Source organism: Mesocricetus auratus, unplaced genomic scaffold (genome assembly GCF_017639785.1).
Source record: "Mesocricetus auratus isolate SY011 unplaced genomic scaffold, BCM_Maur_2.0 Super-Scaffold_100010, whole genome shotgun sequence".
Classification (NCBI taxonomy): domain Eukaryota; kingdom Metazoa; phylum Chordata; class Mammalia; order Rodentia; family Cricetidae; genus Mesocricetus; species Mesocricetus auratus.
In genome coordinates, this window is record NW_024429194.1 from 19,495,293 (window position 1) to 19,513,799 (window position 18,507).

The following is an 18,507-nucleotide window of genomic DNA, read 5'->3' on the forward strand; positions in this document are numbered from 1 at the left end:
GAGAGACAGGGTCCTTGGGGACATGGGGACACAAAGGAGACTTGTTCTGGGTTGAGTGACAAGGTTCAGCAAAGATGGATGGGGCAGGCAGAGCGTAGCTAGCCCCATGGAGCAGGGCAACTGCCTGCAGATAGAGGAATCTGTCTTGCTCTCCAGGTGTATTAAACTGCCTACTTCAGACCCTTGAAACCACACGTATACTCAGTTCAGTATCATATTCAGCATCCCTAAGATGGACATTTGCTTTTATTGACAATGCTGAGATTCACATCTGACTCTGTATGGAACTTGAAAATAGCCATTCTGGATGGGGCCAGCTCTTGCTTGGATTTGTGGCCTTCTTCATTTTTCCTTTTTAAAACCAGTGGGTCACATACAGCTCCACCCTGATAGAATCGTGTGTGACTTCCAGTTACTGCCATGATCACTTTTTCCTTGGAGAAAATACTTCACAAATGAAGCAGTCCAACCACAATTTTGAACACCTACTTGGAAGTCGACTCTGAAATAGTCACTTCTCCACCCAGGGTTCAGTTGGCAGGATTGGAAACAGGCAAGAAGGCACATACCCAAGGGCGTGGGCTTGAACAGACATTAGGAATGAGTAAGAGAGAGAACACGGAGAGAAGGAGATCCTGTGGGCCAGGTCTGAGCAGATCACAGCCAAATGGTTGCATAGCAGTGAATAGCTGGTAATGGATGGATGGACAGGAGGGGTTGGTGGGGAAGCTGGAGATGGGGCCAAGGCAGGCAGGATGTCAGGAGCAGGGGAGGACTCTCCTTGCTGGGAGATAGTGTTTTCTTGGATCAGTTATAAGATTCTCAGTCCATAAAAGTGATGATTTTGGAGACCCAGTTTACAGAGAGAGGGGAGAGAGGGGGGAGGAGGAGAAGAAGAAGAAGAAGAAGAAGAAGAAGAAGAAGAAGAAGAAGAAGAAGAAGAAGAAGAAGAAGAAGAAGAAGAAGGAAAAGACAATGATTTTGGCATGCAAAACGAGATCCTAGCATAGAATAAATTGCTACAACTCTTTCTACTTTTCCATAATTATTCAACAAATGCCAGTTAACACTTTAACTAGATGCCGGGCAGCATAGTGGGGTTTTTGTGGGTGGCCCTCTCTCAGGTCCTTTGGGTCTATGCTAGCCATTTTGTGTTGTTTGTTGTTTGGTTGGTTCTTTTGATTTTGAAAGAGTGAGCAAAAGTGAAAGAATCAATAACAAGTGATAGACAGAGAGCAAGACATCATCAGCTTGGCACTTACAATGTGCAGCACATGACTCAAAGAGCAGACAAAGGTGACATCATCAAATCTGAGGCTTGTAAACATCAGGAGAAATCAAGTGGGGGAAATTGAGGCAGTCAGCTGGAGCTCTCAATTGAGCTGCTTCTCCATGGGTGATTAGCTTCCATTCTGAGACAAGCGTTTTTACACCATGGGGTAAGCTATAGTAATGTCCACTGAAAATAGTTTACATTTTAGCTGTTTTTTTAAATCCAGTGTTTCCATTTTTATAAAACCTTTAGTGCATGCCATGGCAGATCTGTGAAGGTTAGAACCTGTGGGATTTGGTCCACGACTTCCACCACTGGATCTGGGGCAAAGGTGTGTGTGGGGGTCACACTAAGGTCATCAGTCTTTGTGGCAAGTGGCTTTACCCCTGAGCATCTCATCAACCCTAGGACTCGATATTTCATTAGTACTAGCTGCTGTTTATTATTTTCACCTGACCTGTCACAGAGCCAGAGCTGGGAGTGGGGAGGTAGGCGATCACCACACAAGGATTCCTGTGTGACACGAGATCAACATGCCTGCTGGGGGTGGTTGGGTGGACCCTCCTTTCAGAGGCACCTCTTAGTAAGTTTAAACAGCAGGTGACAACACCAACATGTAGTGTGATGTACATTGCACCTCATGAAGCTTGCGTCGTGGGGCGCCTTGTACAGATCTTTGATGGTTTCTGTCTAAACTGAAGATAACAACTCTCCTTGCCTCAGTTGATGTGGAGTTCCTGAGTCACCTTTGCATGCAAGATACACATGTGCCTGGTCCTTGGTTTAAAAGGAGGAGGAGGAGGAGGAGGAGGAGGAGGAGGAGGAGGAGGAGGAGGAGGAGGGAGACAGAGACAGATAGAGAGAAGCCTACAAAGGTACCCAACAGGGGATTTTTGGGGTTTTTCTCTTTCTAAGAACAGAGCAAGTGGAATCTTCACTGTAGATAGAGTCTTCTGCTTCCTTCTCTGACACTTTGTCCTCTGTGCCTTCTCCTTGAACTTGACATGTGAGTGTCCCAGTGACCCAGACAGCTGGTGTAAAAGCATGTATGCATGCCTGTGTGTGATATTGGAGTCCTATGCCATCTGCCTCAAACTCTCACAGGCTGCCACATTGTGGGTGCCACTGTCCCCTCTGTTTTTTGTCTGGTCCTTTGCAGAGGTAAGCATCAGTATTGTGGGTAGCAGGGAAAGCACAGATTTCTCCCTCACAATGCATGGATGACTTGGCATTGACTGATCCGAGGAACAGAAGAGGTTGGTATCTGGGAAGCCTTAAAGTGGAGAAGCTTTTGGTTATGCTCTTCTGCTATTTTAGATTCCACACTTCTGCATTTGGATAGTTTTGTTCTGGTGAACCTGCCATTCCTGAGAACTGGAAGTCATAGCATTTCCCAGCAAGGAATGATATGCACGAGCCGTCAACCAGTCCTTAGGAGTCATTGAGCCTGGTCATCTGGCTGAGCCGTAGATCAAACCTCCCCACCCACTGCTGAGACTTTCTTTATCTCCTGTGCAGCCCATACTAAGCAAGAGGCATGTCCCACTTCCTTCGGCCTGGAACATCCACATTTCATTACCTGGAATTTTTTTGAATGGATATATGCTTTTCTTCCCCCTACCTTTTGTTTAATCCAACTTATTTGAGTTTGAATTGTGGCTGTTCATTTTATGCTTTGGATTATGACCTAATACCATTCATTTTGTCACTTGAATTGTTCTAGTCCTGGCCAGTTGGAGCTCTTGAACTCAGTCCCATGCTTTTTTTTCTTTAACATCGCCCCAAAAAATGGAGTTTTGCCTACTTTTGAGTTTTGTTATTGCTGGCACTATAAAATGCCCCAGGTTCTTCTTGGATATTTCTTTCCTAGCATTGCCAGAGTCAGCCATTGCTGTCTGACCCCCAGTTCCTCTCATTACTGCATGGCACCGCCTGCTAAGACTTGAATGCCAGGCACACTTGTTGATACTGCTCCTACAGAGCAGAGAAATATGTGAATGCTCTCACACATGTCAATGTATATATATACATATATATGTATATGTACATATATATGCTGTTGGTAAATATTGCATTTACCAGAAGCTTGTGGACTTTTAGGAGCGCACAGGACTGTGAAAATGAGCAATATCATGCAGAACTACTTTGTGCTATGACCCCCGTGCTTTACCATCTCACTTTCCTCTATTCTTTATTCAATCGTAATAATTAATTAAATACTTTTACATTTGCATATTTATTGTGGATGGGGGCTGCTGTGTGTCACAGCATGACTGTGTAACTCACAGAACAGCTTGCAGGAGACAATTCCCTCCTTCCATTATGTGGGTCCCAAGTATTGAACTCGGGTCATCAGGCTTGGCAGCAAGTGCCTTTACCTGGTGAGCCATCTCATCATTAAGCTGATCAGACCTAATTGACTAATAGGCTCTCACGCAGCAGAGGCTCTTTCTTTAGTGTTAGGTGTTCCGAGAACTCAAACTGTTTGCTTTCAACTGGCAAGGCCAGTAGTGTCCTTTCACGGTCTTACCTCAGAGGCATATTAACCCCTAGCTGTGTCATAATTCAGTCTTCAGTAACCCTGACCTCTCTTTCCACAAGGCATCACCCTGGGCCATTGGCTCAATAGCATTGTGCTGATTGAAGCTGCTGAGGGAGAAGCCCCAGTAACTCTCTATTTATTGGCAAGATTTGTGTGTCAAGATTGGGAAATGAATATGATCACAATTTAGGAGCATTCTGTGGGGGAGATTCAAATGTCCCAGTCATTTCAGATATGCCAAAACATCTAAGGTGAAGGAGGAACTATTGCATATGGACCTTTCAACAACTAAATTAAAGAGAGAAATGGAACCTAGTTGGCCTCTTTGGACTTTGGAAACAACACATTCCTTACTTGGGTGTTACTGTCACTTACTAAGTGACCCAGAGAGCTGCTCATCTGAATGGAATCCAGAACAGAAGAAGGCTCCCTGATAGATCCAGGCAGCACTGTGAGCTGTGCTGCTGCTTGCTTGGGCTATGGATTCCAGCAGAGCCAGTGGTGTTGCAGTGACAGTGGTTGCTACAGGCGAAATGTCCTGGCCTCACAATACTGGAGCAAAGATATCTATTTCCCAGGGGTAACTACTTTAATTTTTAGAAATGTTTGACCTGCTGCTGAACCTTAGCAGAGACTGAATATTGACAGGTTGGACTGGCTTGGAATTTTCTGTGGAGCCTAGGCTGGCCTCAAGCTCACAAGTCTCCTGCCTCAACCTCCTAAGTACTGGGATTACAGGCATGCACTCCCATGTAATCGTAATACTTAATTGAATACTTTTACATTCGCATATTTATTGTGGAAGGGGGCTGCTGTGTGTCACAGCATGACTGTGTAACTCACAGAACAGCTTGCAGGAGTCCTTCCCTCCTTCCATTATGTGAGTCCCAAGTATTGATGGCTCATGCTGATATCTGCTCCCAGTCATCTGGGAGTCCTTTATTCTTATTGGACAAGGTCAGGGAAACTGTGCTGGTAACAGATCTCTTCTCTGGACTGCACTACCAAAGGAGGTGGTAGCAGAAGTTTCAAAGTAATTTGATGATAGATCCTTACTGAGTACCACTCAGCCAGGTCTGAGGAGCTGGTTACCGCAGAAAAGAGTGGGTTCTACATGAAACCCATTTCTTCATTCTCATCCTTTTAAGCATTTGGGTTCTGTCCTCTTTGATGCTACAGAAGTTCTGACATTCTGACCTCATTGGATGAAGGTCACCATTAAATCCAAGTCCAGTTGATCAACAAAGCCAGCTAGTAAAGCCATCCCAGCTGTGAAAGCTAGAACATTAAATTCCAAATCTTGTAAAAGTGTCCCCACTGGCAAGTTCAGCCTGCTCCAGCCAAGGTTCAGGCTTTTTGTCTAATCCCCTTATAATCACACAGATGACAGAAGTAAGAGTGCCGAGTAACCACCTCTTGTCTTATCAGAGGATCTCAAAGCAAGAGAGATGGATGCAGTGTGAAGAGTCACAGTATCTCAGAGAACTTATTTCTTGAAGTGAGTAAGCAGCTTTAGAGGCTGCCACTAACCCCAGCAGTAGGGGTTGGGAGTGGAGTAGGGCAGAGAGCCGGAGACATCTGCAGAAGCTGGGAGGTGGTGAGAAAGAGCTTTCTGACTGGGGAAATGCCTGTTAACGGCTCCTCACCAGCCTCCCACGCTCATGTTCTGGTGGGATCACAGGGTGTTCTGCCAAGGCCCTCGGCTACTATGAGTAAGCCTGGCCTGCACAGCCCTTGTGGAGATGGACAAGGACACGAGGCACCAAGCTGGAGGCATTGAGCTGTCCATATTCACGGTCCTTTCCTGAAGAAAACTAAAGGATTACTCTTCAGTACCAAATTCACCCATTGGTGTGCTTCCATAGCCACTGGTCCCAGCCTATCAGCATACTCCTACATGGTTGCATCCTGCCTGTCCTGAGCAATAAAACTGAGAAAGCTGGCCATGTAATAGAAGCATCTTTGAACTCCTTTTCTTATGAGAAATGTTTGCCCATTTCCCCTTTGCTTTCTTACACTATAGAAAGTTGTGATTCATTTTCTAGGTAGCTATTTTTAGAGCTGGGCTTACCTGTGGTGCATCAGGCTCTCTTACTGAGAATACAGAACATTTCCTCAACACTCTTGTCCCTCTTTGTCCACTGACCTGGAAGTAACTCGGTGTCATGAGAGCTTCTTGTTAAACTATGTGAAAGTTCCTACTGAGCTCACCCATCCTGTCAGAGGACAGTGCATGTCTGTGTGAGGATGCATACATTTCTAATGCTTTACCAATCCACCTATGGTACCAACTCATTCTGACTCGTGAAAGTTAGGAAAAAGTAGGAAGTACACTTTAACTTCAGGCACAGGTAATGACTTTCCGAAGACTCCAGTAGCATGGAAAATAAGACCAATAGGCAACAAATAGGATATCATGAAACTGAGAACTTCTGTAGAGTGAAGGAAACGGAAGCAAGTGAACAGGTAGCCTACACAATGGGAGGCAGTATTTACCAGCCAGTATACTACTCACCCAGATGTAGTATAGGCTTAAATTGTTCCAGTTTGGTCCTTGAAATTCCTCTAGGATGGCCCCCAGACCTTTGCATAAACCCATATCCTTCTTTGGACACACTTTGTTTTCTGCCATAACAAAATCATCCATGTTCATCTCTCTAGTTCATCCCCTGACCCATTCCTGGATTCCATCACTTTCCTCCAAGTAGGCTCTGCCTCACTGATTTGTAGAATGGCATTTAGAACTGAAGACCTAGGTGCTATGTGTGCTCATTGTCAACGGGATGCTGTGCTTTGCTTTCAGTTTCACAGTAGGCAAAGTTAGAAAATGCACTGGTAAAATATGTGTGTTAGTTTGTTTTTATCTATCTATCTATCTAACCTATATATCATCTATCTATCTTCTATCAATCAACCAGTCATCAATATATGCATCTAGCATCTATTTACCATCTATTATGTCTATAAGCCAATTAACCATTATCTATGCATCTATCATCTATCAATTGTCTATCACATATATATTACTTACCTGTTATACCTATTGCCTATTATCTATCTGTCTGTCTGTCTGACTATCTATCTATCTATCCATCTATCTATCTATCCATCCATCCATGGACCATCTACCAATATGACCCATGTATATATTTATCCATTTATCACATCTACATTTCTTTATCTATTAAAATGTACACTGTCTCAAATGTGAGTAGAACAGTCTAGAATTGGCTCCAGCCAGCATCTTTGCTTACTTGCAATGAGACACTGGCTCTCTTTTTCTAAGCCATAGCTACATTTTTGTGTCATAGCAGATGCATAAAATATATTCAGAATTGGGAACCCACTGAGAAATACATTTACTGATTAGAATACAGCACTTGTATTTAGTTGCAACACAGCTTTACAAAGCGACTTTCATTGATTTTTTTTCATTCTCCTCTGTGATTCTAATGTTATTTATTAAAAAAAATCAGGTACATTTGCTATTTATTTTGGGTCCTCAAGCACTGTTTCTGATTTAATTAATTTAAGCTTTTGAAAAGGAATTGCCTTCTGCTCACTATGTTGGCTGAAGGCAATTCCTGAACTCAAATGATCCTTCTGCATCAGCCTCCTGAGTATCAAGGATTGTAGGCTATGGCATATCTTTTAAAAAGCTTGCATCGTAAAATCCACTATTCACGTCTCTTGCTTCTATGGGTTTTTGATGAAAGCATAGAGTCATGTGTTCCCCACAGACACTGTGTCTTATCCTGGGGATGTATTACCTCTCCTGCACTGACTGTCTTAATCACTGTTCTATTGTGTCTTATCCTGGGGATGTATTACCTCTCCTGCACTGACTGTCTTAATCACTGTTCTATTGCTATAAACAGACACTGTGACTAAGGCAGCTCTTATAAAAGAAATCATTTAGCTGGGGCTTGCTTACAGTTTTAGAGAATTATTCCATGATCACCATGACAGGAGTGTGGTGGCTTGCAGGCAGGCGTGGTGTTAGAGAAGTAGCTGAGAGCTTTGCATCCTGACCTACAGACAACAGGGAGAGAGAGACACTGAACCTGCTGTGGGCTTTGAAGCCTTGTTGAAGGACACTCCTCCTTCAACAAGGCCACACCTCCTAATCCTTCTGAAACAGTTCCAGTGACTGAGGATGTAGCATTCAAACAGAGAAGCCCATGGGAACCATTCTCATTCAACCACATGCTCTCTGTCACAATAAATAAGTGCGGACTTTGGCCATCCTGAGACCCCACTAGACGACACATTCCTCCTCCCCACCAGTGTTGCAATGTTAATCCCCCCGCAGAGGGACTACAGAAACAGTTATGATGAAGTGGGATACATGGGTTAAGTTAGAGCAGGCCCAGACAGCACCCTATAGCAAGAGGCAGATGACCCTGATTCTTATGTCACCTACTGTCATACTACTGCTTCTCAGATATCTCACATAATAGCCTCATAGTGAGGAATGGGGAGGGAGATGGAGATCCCACAACCCTTAGGGGAATGAACAAAAGCAACAACACATCCTAGGTTAGAGATGAGTTGACCATACTTGAGATGGAACCAGAGGACAATAGTGGCAGGAAATCATTCAGTGGGTGGCAGCAAGCAGGAGAGGGTCCTCGTGGGGATGGAGAAGTGAATGGAAGCAAGAAAATACATAGACACTGGGCAGACAGGAAGACCTGATTGATGGGTTAGGGTCCAGAGTGGGCAAGACAGGAAGACTTGAAGCAATGAGGAAAAGGCAGGCAGATGGACCCGTAAGAACAGCCATAGGACACGCAAATTTCTGGGCCCATGTTTACTGTAGGCAAGACAGTTAACAGCCAGAAGCTTGGCCATATCCAGAGTATGCACAGTGGGTCCTTGAATGTGTGACATGTGGCAGTCTTAGACCCATTCGTTATCTAAGTCCACCCTTGTTGAGTAATGCTTATGTACTGCTGTCTCCACAAAACCTCCAAGCTGTCATCAGGGGCCCAGGCTTTTCCTGGGGGGACAAGACTCTCTGTGGTCTGCAGGATCCAGGTGAACATCTTAGCTTTTCTCAGCTGGGGTTGCCCAACTTCCTTTTCAGAAGGAAATTAAGTAAGCAAGGTCTTACAACTGTGGTCCCTCTTTCTATGATTCCAACAACAAACAGAGGCACGATCCTACCCAAGTTCACCCTGGGAAACCAATAAGTGTATTGTCCCTTCCTTCCAGAACATGGATGAGAGGTCACTTACTAGAGTGTGGGTGATGTCCCCCTGCAAAAGAGACCACAACAGAAAGTCTTTACCCAGCAAGGATGCTGGCTCCCCCACAGCAGGACAGATGGAGACAGACCCCTCCTCTACTCTTCCTTTGTAGGTATTCTTTCCCTGGGGCTTCACGCAGGTAGTGCATACAATGGGTGGCAGGGAGTGGCTGGATACTGAAGTGAGGGTCTCCACCCTTCTTCACCTCTGTTAGGGAATGCAAACCGTCAACAGCCCAAACTGGGACAACCTGTTGCAAGCAGACACAGATGAACTTCACAATATGGTGGTCGCCCCCCTCAGAGGATGAAGCCAGCAACAGGCAACCATAGTAATCATGACCCAGGAAAGGGAAGGGGGCGCTCAGACACAGTAGTGGGGACTGCATCTTCTTCCACTAACTCTGTGCTTTGTGTTTTAAAGAGGTCAGCTCAGGAGCTGCCTTGAAGCAGCCACCTGAATAGCAATGAGTAAGGTGAGGGCCAGGAGTGCATTGAAGGGGTGGCTGAGGTCCCTAACCCAGACAGCCTTGGATCCCCTTTCCTTAGATTTTCTTGGCTTCACCTAATATGTTATGACTGTGATGAGGAGGGTGTGCAGGGACAGGATTCCATTCACACTCAGCTGTCATCTCTGGCCTCCAGTAAGAGCCCATAGTGACCTTTCATGTTTACCTTGGATCAGCATTAATCCTGTACACATAGCAGGACCCCACTTTATAAACTCATATTCCAGAAGTGTGTGGGTATCCAGTGTGGGGTGGAGGCTGGAAAATAATTCTTTTACCGTTTGGTCCCCAGGAAACCAGCTCTAAAAAGGCATCTGTGTATTCTTCCAGAGGGTAAAACAGATCAAGATTCACTCTCTGACCCCATGCTAGACTCAATATGGTCTTTCCCCCTCCCGTGTTTCTCTGTCTCTTCCGTTCTAGTCTCTGAGCCCAGGACATAAACCAAATATCTACATACCAGTCCTGTGGGCGAACTGTTCTCACAGCAGTGGATGGAGGGGAAACTCAAGTTCAGACACACTTAGAGCTGTGTTGAAAAGTCACTTGTGTAGTGGGACCTGAAAGGACAAGAGCCACAGGGCAGCAGGGTTGTAATTGAGCTTCCTCTGTAGCTCCATGCTTTCATTATCCCATGTGCTCTGGGTGAACTCAACATCCGCAAAATAGCATCAATACCTGACCCAGCACTGTGGTCGCCATCCCTGATTTTGGAAGCTCTAGGTATATACCTCCCTCCACTGCCTCAAACCCTGTGGGTACAGTCAGAGTCCAAACCCAACACTCTAGCTTCCATGGTTACCTTGGAAGTGTTTCTCCTTGATGCTGATATTGCCACATTTCCCTTTGGCAGTGGAGCCTTATTTGATTTTTCTCATCCTTCTCTGTGGCCTGTGGTCATCCCACCCCGGATGTCTCTCAAGCCTGTCTCCCTCCTCCCACTTCTGCTGATCTTGGTAGAGAATTTCTTCGTATTTGTTGGTGGCAATCATGTGTCAGTCTATAGGATCTACCCATTTCCTCTCTTATCATACTCACTGTGCATTATTGCCAACATTTTTGCTTTAAAACTTCTCATTCATTCATTCACAAATACCTATTGATTTCCCACCCATTTCAACAACAGCAAAAATGCTTGGTTTTGCAAAATATTTCCAAGATGATCCACGCCTATTCCTTTGACATCTTGTTGGCAGCTTCTGCTTACTTTCATGCTGCGGCCTCACAGAGTCATGTGCCATGAAGACTAGGTTTCTCTGCTTCTCTGTCTTGAAGTCATGTAACTAGTCTCAAGTGGTAGAGAAGGAAGTTGTTTATAACCAGGTGTTGTTCCTAGATATAGGAAGAAGACATCAATGGCAATGGAGTTTGATGGGCACACACATGCATACAAGTCATTTTGCTTAGGATAGAGTAGGAACCAAGGCTTATGACTCAAAACAAAAGAATTTAGAGGGATTACTGGGAGAACTGTCCTTTGGCTTTGGACAGTCTATGTTGGAGTTGCATGACAGGTAGGCTCTGGGCTGTGAAAAAGGCACAGCCCTGGGCCCTGGTGAGAGGAACATCTGTTCACTCTTTCTGGATGTAAAACCTGAACCTCACACAGTCAATTCACCGTTTGACTTTCTCCAGTGTTGACCTTGGTCTCCCAGCATCTGGCTCTGGCCTCACATTCTGATCGTGCCCATCATTTGGTTAGAACTTTGGCTCTTTACCCATGATCCTCTAGTGTTTGGCTCTGCACCTATTCATGATTCTTGTTCTCAGTGTAAGGTGGGGAACTGATAGTCCAGAGAAGCTCATCTCAACAGCGCCACAGCCACCAGTTCTTGGGGGCAAGTAGGAAATGAGCAGTGGTAACAGCTGGGAGAAAGGCACCTTCCCTACAGAGACAGTGTGTCTGCAGAGGAGAGCTGGGGTAGCGGTGCAGAGGCAACTAGAGAAGACAGCAGCATAGACCTGCCAAGAGTAGAGAAGCATCAGGCTGGTGAAGACTCTGAAGCATTCCACATGGCCGCAGTCAGAGCTACCAGTGTCATAACTGTCTTTACCAGGACAGTCATGACACATGGCTTCCCAGTGGTCTAGGATCTAGGCATGTCCAACCTTTGATACTGCAGTATGGCATCGCCATGTACAAATGTGTTGGCTGACACTCATAAGTGATTCTGGAACATATGAGGCCCATGGGCAGATAGGTGTTACCCAGGAGGTTACACATTGTGACAGAGACACAAAAGGGGCACCAGCGTCTGAAGTTTATGTTCCCTCTTCTGACCCCAGAGGGCTTTGTCGTAGACCATCTCTACCTTCCATTTAAGGGTGTCTTGGTTTTCCTTTGGGGGCATCACATGTTCTAATTAGGGCTTAATCCATCCTGGGAAGGACTTCCAGATGGGACTTTTAATTGCCTCCTACAACTTTTATTTTTGGGGATTCACAAACACCCATTTACACCAAAGCTTTAAGCTGTCTTCTAAGTCTGGGTCACAGCTCATTTGTTCAGGAAGCTCCTTTTGGTTACCCAGTTGAGGTAGCCAGATCCAGTTTCTATTGCTTATAGTCAAGAATCTAAGATGATGTGGTCCTTCTGACCCCAGACCTCCTGAGGCTTCAGGAACAAAGCTTCCATGGATGAACCAAGGCAGAAAGGTGCTTCTCATGGGAGCTATTCCTGAAACAGAGCCTGGCAAGGCTGCACTTTGGCTTCAGGTATGGCCCATGCCAAGCCACAGTGAATGACTTCTTAGAGGCTCTATGGGCAGTTGCTTAGGTATTCTTGGCCCATTAGACTCCATAGTGGTACCAGTAGGGTTATTTGGGGTGAGAAGCAGGGGAACAAACTGAATCTCCATACTTTTTTTCTCAATTAGAATTTCTTTCATATATTTTCTTTATAAAATTTTATTTGAAAATTGCATTTCCTTACTAAGCACTAAGTTTGAAAGTCATCATTTAGAACGACTTAATTCTTGAGATTTGCCCAGATGGAAACTCACAGAGTCTGGTTTTACTGTTCTTGGACACAATCTCTTCAGGGTTCATCGTTCACCACTGGCATCGTCTGTGGGCATGGAAGTGATTTGCTGAAAGATCTGGGCTGGAAGCGAGTCATCCTGGTTGGGCATCACCAGGCACTCAAGCATGTCTACTGAGGGATACAGTTAGTGGCATTCGAGTGTTAGCAAAGCTAACTGGGAAATAACTACTTCCAGAAGACACTTAAAGCAAATTGGGGGTGTCTATATCTCAGACTGATGAGGGAGAACGCAGCCCAACACCCCACAGAGCCCAATGTACCGTACCTCATGTTCTACCACAATTACAACTTGGTTGGCCAGCTGCCTGTCCATACTCCTAGGGTGGCAGCAACATGCAAATGAATGATCTGCAACAGTTGTGGTGGGGACTGGAGTAGCAGAAGATGAGCAGACACTGAGAGCATCCTAATAAGTCATCAGACCGAGGGAGAGCCTGGGAAGTGGATGACACAGGTGTCGGTGCAAGTTGATGGAGTTAATGAGCTCAGGCGAGTCTTTAAGGACCACTGGGCTGAAAAGGTGAGAAAGAGGTTCTAGGCACAGTTTTCAACAGTAGATGTCAAGTGAGATTTCTGACTCGATTTCTGACTAGTGGTCCATAAATACATGACATATCAGAAACCGTATTCCTAGGCAGAGAGAAACCTAAAGCAATTTCATTTTAATCAGGAACAAGACAGGACTGTTCACTGCCCTCATTCCTTTTCAGCACAATACTAGGAGCACTAGTTAGAGCAATAAGACAAGAGGAGACTGAAGGGATACAAATAGGAAAAGAAGGCAAGTTGTCTTTGCAGATGATACAAGACTGTACTTAAGTGATTCCAAAAATCCCATCAGCAAATGTATAGGAATGTTCAACACTTTTAAGCTAAGTAGCAGGTTATAAAATCAATTTGCAAAATTCAGTAATTCTATCTATACACCACCAACAAACAAGCTGAGAAAGAGATCACAGACATATTCCCATTCATAACAGCCTCAAAAACAGTAAAAATATCCAGTAATCAACCTAACTAAAGCACTGAAAGTCCTCTGCAGTGAAAATCTTTTCCAAACATTTGTCCTGGCTAGGTGCCATAAATTTAACAGCTTACATAATTAATGGTTTTGTTCTGTTTTTGGAAACCAATAACGGGCATCTCCTGTGCATGGTGTAGATGGTGATAGCTCCATGAAAGGGTGTGCTTGGGGGAAGTGGAGAACAGTGGTGCAGGGCAGCTATGTGCTGAAGCTGCTATGCTACTTAATGCCGTTGGAACATGAACTCCAAGCTTGAAGGTTTATTCTTTTATTTTAAATTTAAATTAGAAACAAGGTTGCTTCACATGTCAATCCCAGGTCCCTCTCCCTTTTCCTCCCCTTCTCCTATGCCCTCCCAACCCTCCTAACACCCCCTCATTTCCCCAGGGAGGGTGAGGCCATCCATGGGGGTGTCCATAGTCTGTCATTTCATCCAGGGCAGGGCCTAGAACCTTCCCCCAGAGTTCAGGGTGAGAGTGCATCTCTCATTGTTGGATGGGAGTCCAAAGTCCATTTGTATGCCAGGGATAAATACTGATCTACTACCCAAGGCTCAATAGATTGCCTAGGCCTCCTCACTGACAGCCATATTCAGGGGTCTTGATCAGTCCCATGCTGGATTCCCAGCCATCAGTCTGGGGTTCAAGAGCTAACCCTTGTCAGGTAAGCTGTTTCTGGGGGTTAAACCAGCCCAGTCTTAACCCCTTTGTTCATCAGTCCTCCCTCTCTGTCACTGGGTTCCTTGAGTTCAGCTCAGTGTTTACCTGTGGGAGTCTGCCTCTTCCATCAGCCACTGGATGAAGGTTCTGTTTCCCAGACTCTCTGGCCGTGGGATTGTAGGCTGGCACTCCACAGATCTATGCCTAAAATCCATATATGAGAGAATACATACCATGTTTGTCTTTTTGTGAGTGGATTACCTCACTCAGGATGGTTTCTTCTAGTGCCATCCATTTGCCTGAAAATTTCAGGATTCCATTGGTTTTTTTTCTGTTGAATAGTACTCCATTGTGTAAATGTACCACATTTTCTCTATCCACTCTTCAGTTCAAGGGGATCTAGGTTGCTTCCAAGTTCTGGCTATTACAAATAATGTTGCTATGAACATAGTGGGACAGACATCTTTGATGTATGAATGTACATCTTTTGGATATATGCCTAAGAGTGGAATTGCTGGGTCTTGTGGTAGGTTTATTCCCATTTTTCTGAGGAATCTCCATACTGATTTCCGAAGTGGCTGTATGAGTTGGCACTCCCACCAGCAGTGGAGGAGTGTTCCCCTTTCTCCACAACCTCTCCAGCATAAACTGTAGTTGGTGTTTTTGATTTTAGCCATTCTGACAGGAGTAACATGATATCTCAGAGTTGTTTTGATATGCATTTCCCGGATGGCTAGGGATGCTGAGCACTTTCTCAAGTGTCTCTCAGCCATTTTAGACTCCTCTATTGAGAATTCTCTATTTAGTTCTGTAACCCACTTTTTAATTGGATCCTTTGGTGTTTTGGAGACTTGCTTCTTGAGTTCTTTGTAGATTTTGGAGATCAGCCCTCTGTCACATGTGGGGTTAGTGAATGTCTTTTCCTATTCTGTGGGCTGCCTTTTTGTCTTGCTGACTGTGTCCTTTGCCTTACAGAAGCTTCTCAGTTTCAGGAGGTCCCATTTATTAATTGTTGACCTCACTGTCTGTGCTACTGGTGTTATGTTCAGGAAGCAGTCTCCTGTACCAATTCGTTCAAGGGTACCACCCACTTTCTCTTCTAAGAGGTTCAGTGTGGCTGGATTTATGTTGAGGTTTTTGATCCATTTGGACTTAAGTTTGGTGCATGGCGATATACATGGTTCTACCTGCACTCTTCTACATGCTAGCATCCAGTTATGCCAGCACCATTTGTTGAAGTTTCTTTCTTTTTTCCATTGTATATTTTTAGCTTCTTTGTCGAAGATCAGATACTGATACATGTATGGGTTAATATCAGGGTGTTCAACTTGATTCCATTGGTCTACCTGTCTATTTTTGTGCCAATACCAAGCTGTTTTCAGGACTACAGCTTTATAATAGAGCTTGAAGTTAGGGATGGTGATGCCTCCAGATATTGCTTTGTTGAATAAGGTTGTTTTGGGTATCCTGGGTCTTTTGTTTTTCCATACAAAATTGATTATTATTCTTTCAAGGTCTGTGAAGAATTGTGCTGGTATTTTAATAGGGATTGCATAGAATCTTTAGACTGCATTACATACTCATCACAGGAGAAATTCATCAAGATGAAGTTTCAATTCTGAACATCTATGCCCCAAATACAAAGGCATCCATGTTGATAAAAGAAACATTACTAAAATTCAAATCACATATAAATCCCCACACACTTATAGTGGGAGACTTCAACACCCAACTCTCACCACTAGACAGGAATACCAGACAGAAACTTAACAAAGAAGCAAAGGGGCTAATAGAAGTTATGACCCAATTGGGATTAACAGACATCTATAGAACATTCCATTCAAATAACCTTCTCAAAAATCGACCATATACTTGGCAACATATCAAAAATCAACAGGTACAAAAAAGGAATAACTCCATGCATCTTATCAGACGACCATGAATTAAAATTAGAATTAGAAGGATGAGCAATCAATGGTCATTAATATCCCTCAACATTAATGGCCTTAATTCACCCATAAAAAGACACAGGCTGGCAGAATGGATTCGAAGACAGAACCCTTCCTTCTGCTGCATACAAGAAACACACCTCACCCTCAAAGACAGATATTACCTGAGAGTTAAAGGTTGGGAAATTTTTTTCAATCAAATGCACCCAAGAAACAAGCAGGGGTAGCAATCCTAATATCTAACAAACTAGACTTTAAAATAAAATCAATCAAAAGAGATGAAGGAAGTCATTACATACTCATCACAGGTGAAACCCACCAAGATGAAGTGTCTATCCTGAACATCTATGCCCCAAATACAAAGGCATCCACATTCGTAAAAGAAACATTATTAGAACTTAAATCACATCTAAAGCCCCATACAGTTATAGTGGGAGATTTCAACACACCACTCTTACCACTAGACAGGAATACCAGACAGAAACTCAACAAAGAAGCAAAGGGTCTAATAGAAGTAATGACCCAACTGGGATTAACAGACATCTATAGAACATTTCATCCACATAAAAAAAGAATATACCTTCTTCTCACCACCACATGGAACCTTCTCAAAAATCGACCACATATTTGGCAACATATCAAACCTCAGCAGCTACAAAAAAATTGGAATAACTCCTTGCATCTTATCAGACCACCATGCTTTAAAATTAGAATTCAACAACAACACAAATTTCAGAAAACCTACAAACTCATGGAAATTGAATAATGCTCAACTGCACCATCCCTGGGTCAAAGAAGAAATAAAAAAAGAAATTAAAGACTTCCTCGAATTCAATGAGAATGAAGAGATAACATACCCAAACCTATGGGACACTTTGAAAGCAGTGCTACGGGGGAAGTTCATAGCACTAAGCACCTACATGAAGAAACTGGAGAACAGTTATACTAGAGAATTAACAGCACAGCTGAAAGCTCTAGAACACAAAGAAGCAAACTCCCCCAGGAGGAGTAGATGCCAGGAAATAATCAAACTGAGGGCTGAAATCAATAAAGTAGACACTAGGAAAACAATACAAAGAATCAATGCAACGAAGAGTTGGTTCTTTGAGAAAATCAACAAGATAGGCAAACCTTTGTCCAAACTTACCATACAGCAGAGAGTGAACATGCAAATTAACAAAACCAGAAATGAAAAGGGGGAGCTGGGCGTTGGTGGCACATGACTTTAATCCCAGCACTTGGGAGGCAGAGGCAGGCGGATCTCAGTGAGTTCGAGGCCAGCCTGGTCTACAGAGCTAGTTCCAGGACAGCCTCCAAAACAATACAGAGAAACTCTGTCTCGAAAAAAAAGAAAGAAATGAAAAGGGGGGCATAACAACGGACTCTGAGGAAATCCAGAGAATCATCAGGTCATACTTTGAAAACCTGTATGCCACAAAACTCGAAAATTTAAAGGAAATGGATGACTTCCTGGATAGCTATCACTTGCCAAAACTAAATCAAGAACAGATAAGCAATTTAAATAGACCTGTAACCCCTATGGAAATAGTAGCAGTCATCAAAAGTCTCCCAACCAAAAAAGTACAGGTCCAGATGTCCTCAGTGCAGAATTCTACCAGAAATTCAAAGAACAGTTTATACCAATTCTTCTCAAAGTATTCCACACAATAGAAGCAGAAGGGTCTTTGCCAAACTCTTTCTATGAGGCTTCAATAACCTTGATCCCCAAGCCACACAAAGATACAACTAAGAAAGAGAACTTCAGACCAATATCCCTCATGAACATTGATGCAAAAATATTCAATAAAATACTGGCAAATCAGATCCAAGAACACATTAAAACAATCATTCACCACGATCAAGTAGGTTTCATCCCAGGGATGCAGGGATGGTTCAACATACGAAAATCCATCAACGTAATCTACCATATAAACAAGCTGAAAAACAAAAATCACATGATCATCTCACTAGATGCTGAAAAAGTCTTTGACAAAATCCAACACCCCTTCATGATAAAGGTCTTGGAGAGATCTGGGATAACAGGGACATACTTAAACATAATAAAAGCTATATACAGTAAACTAACAGCCAACATCAAACTAAATGGACAGAAACTCAACGCAATTCCTCTAAAATCAGGTACAAAACAAGGCTGTCCACTCTCTCCATACCTTTTCAACATGGTACTTGAAGTTCTAGCCATTGCCATACGACAACAAAGGGGGATCAAGGGGATACAAATTGGGAAGGAAGAGGT

The 18,507-nt window shown here is 43.8% G+C and overlaps 1 long non-coding RNA gene across 2 annotated transcripts; it reads right to left on the minus strand.

The window, feature by feature from the left end:
• Positions 1-4,606: 4,606 nt before the first annotated feature.
• Positions 4,607-10,983, minus strand: LOC121142610. 2 transcript variants are annotated; one of them, XR_005879632.1, is made up of 5 exons: positions 10,783-10,983; positions 10,036-10,135; positions 9,109-9,274; positions 7,750-7,847; positions 4,607-5,629 (listed from the first exon to the last, which is right to left on the minus strand). It is a non-coding gene; the product is annotated as an uncharacterized LOC121142610 (long non-coding RNA). The 2 variants fall into 2 exon arrangements; XR_005879631.1 differs by having other exon boundaries at positions 9,056-9,274.
• Positions 10,984-18,507: the final 7,524 nt, after the last annotated feature.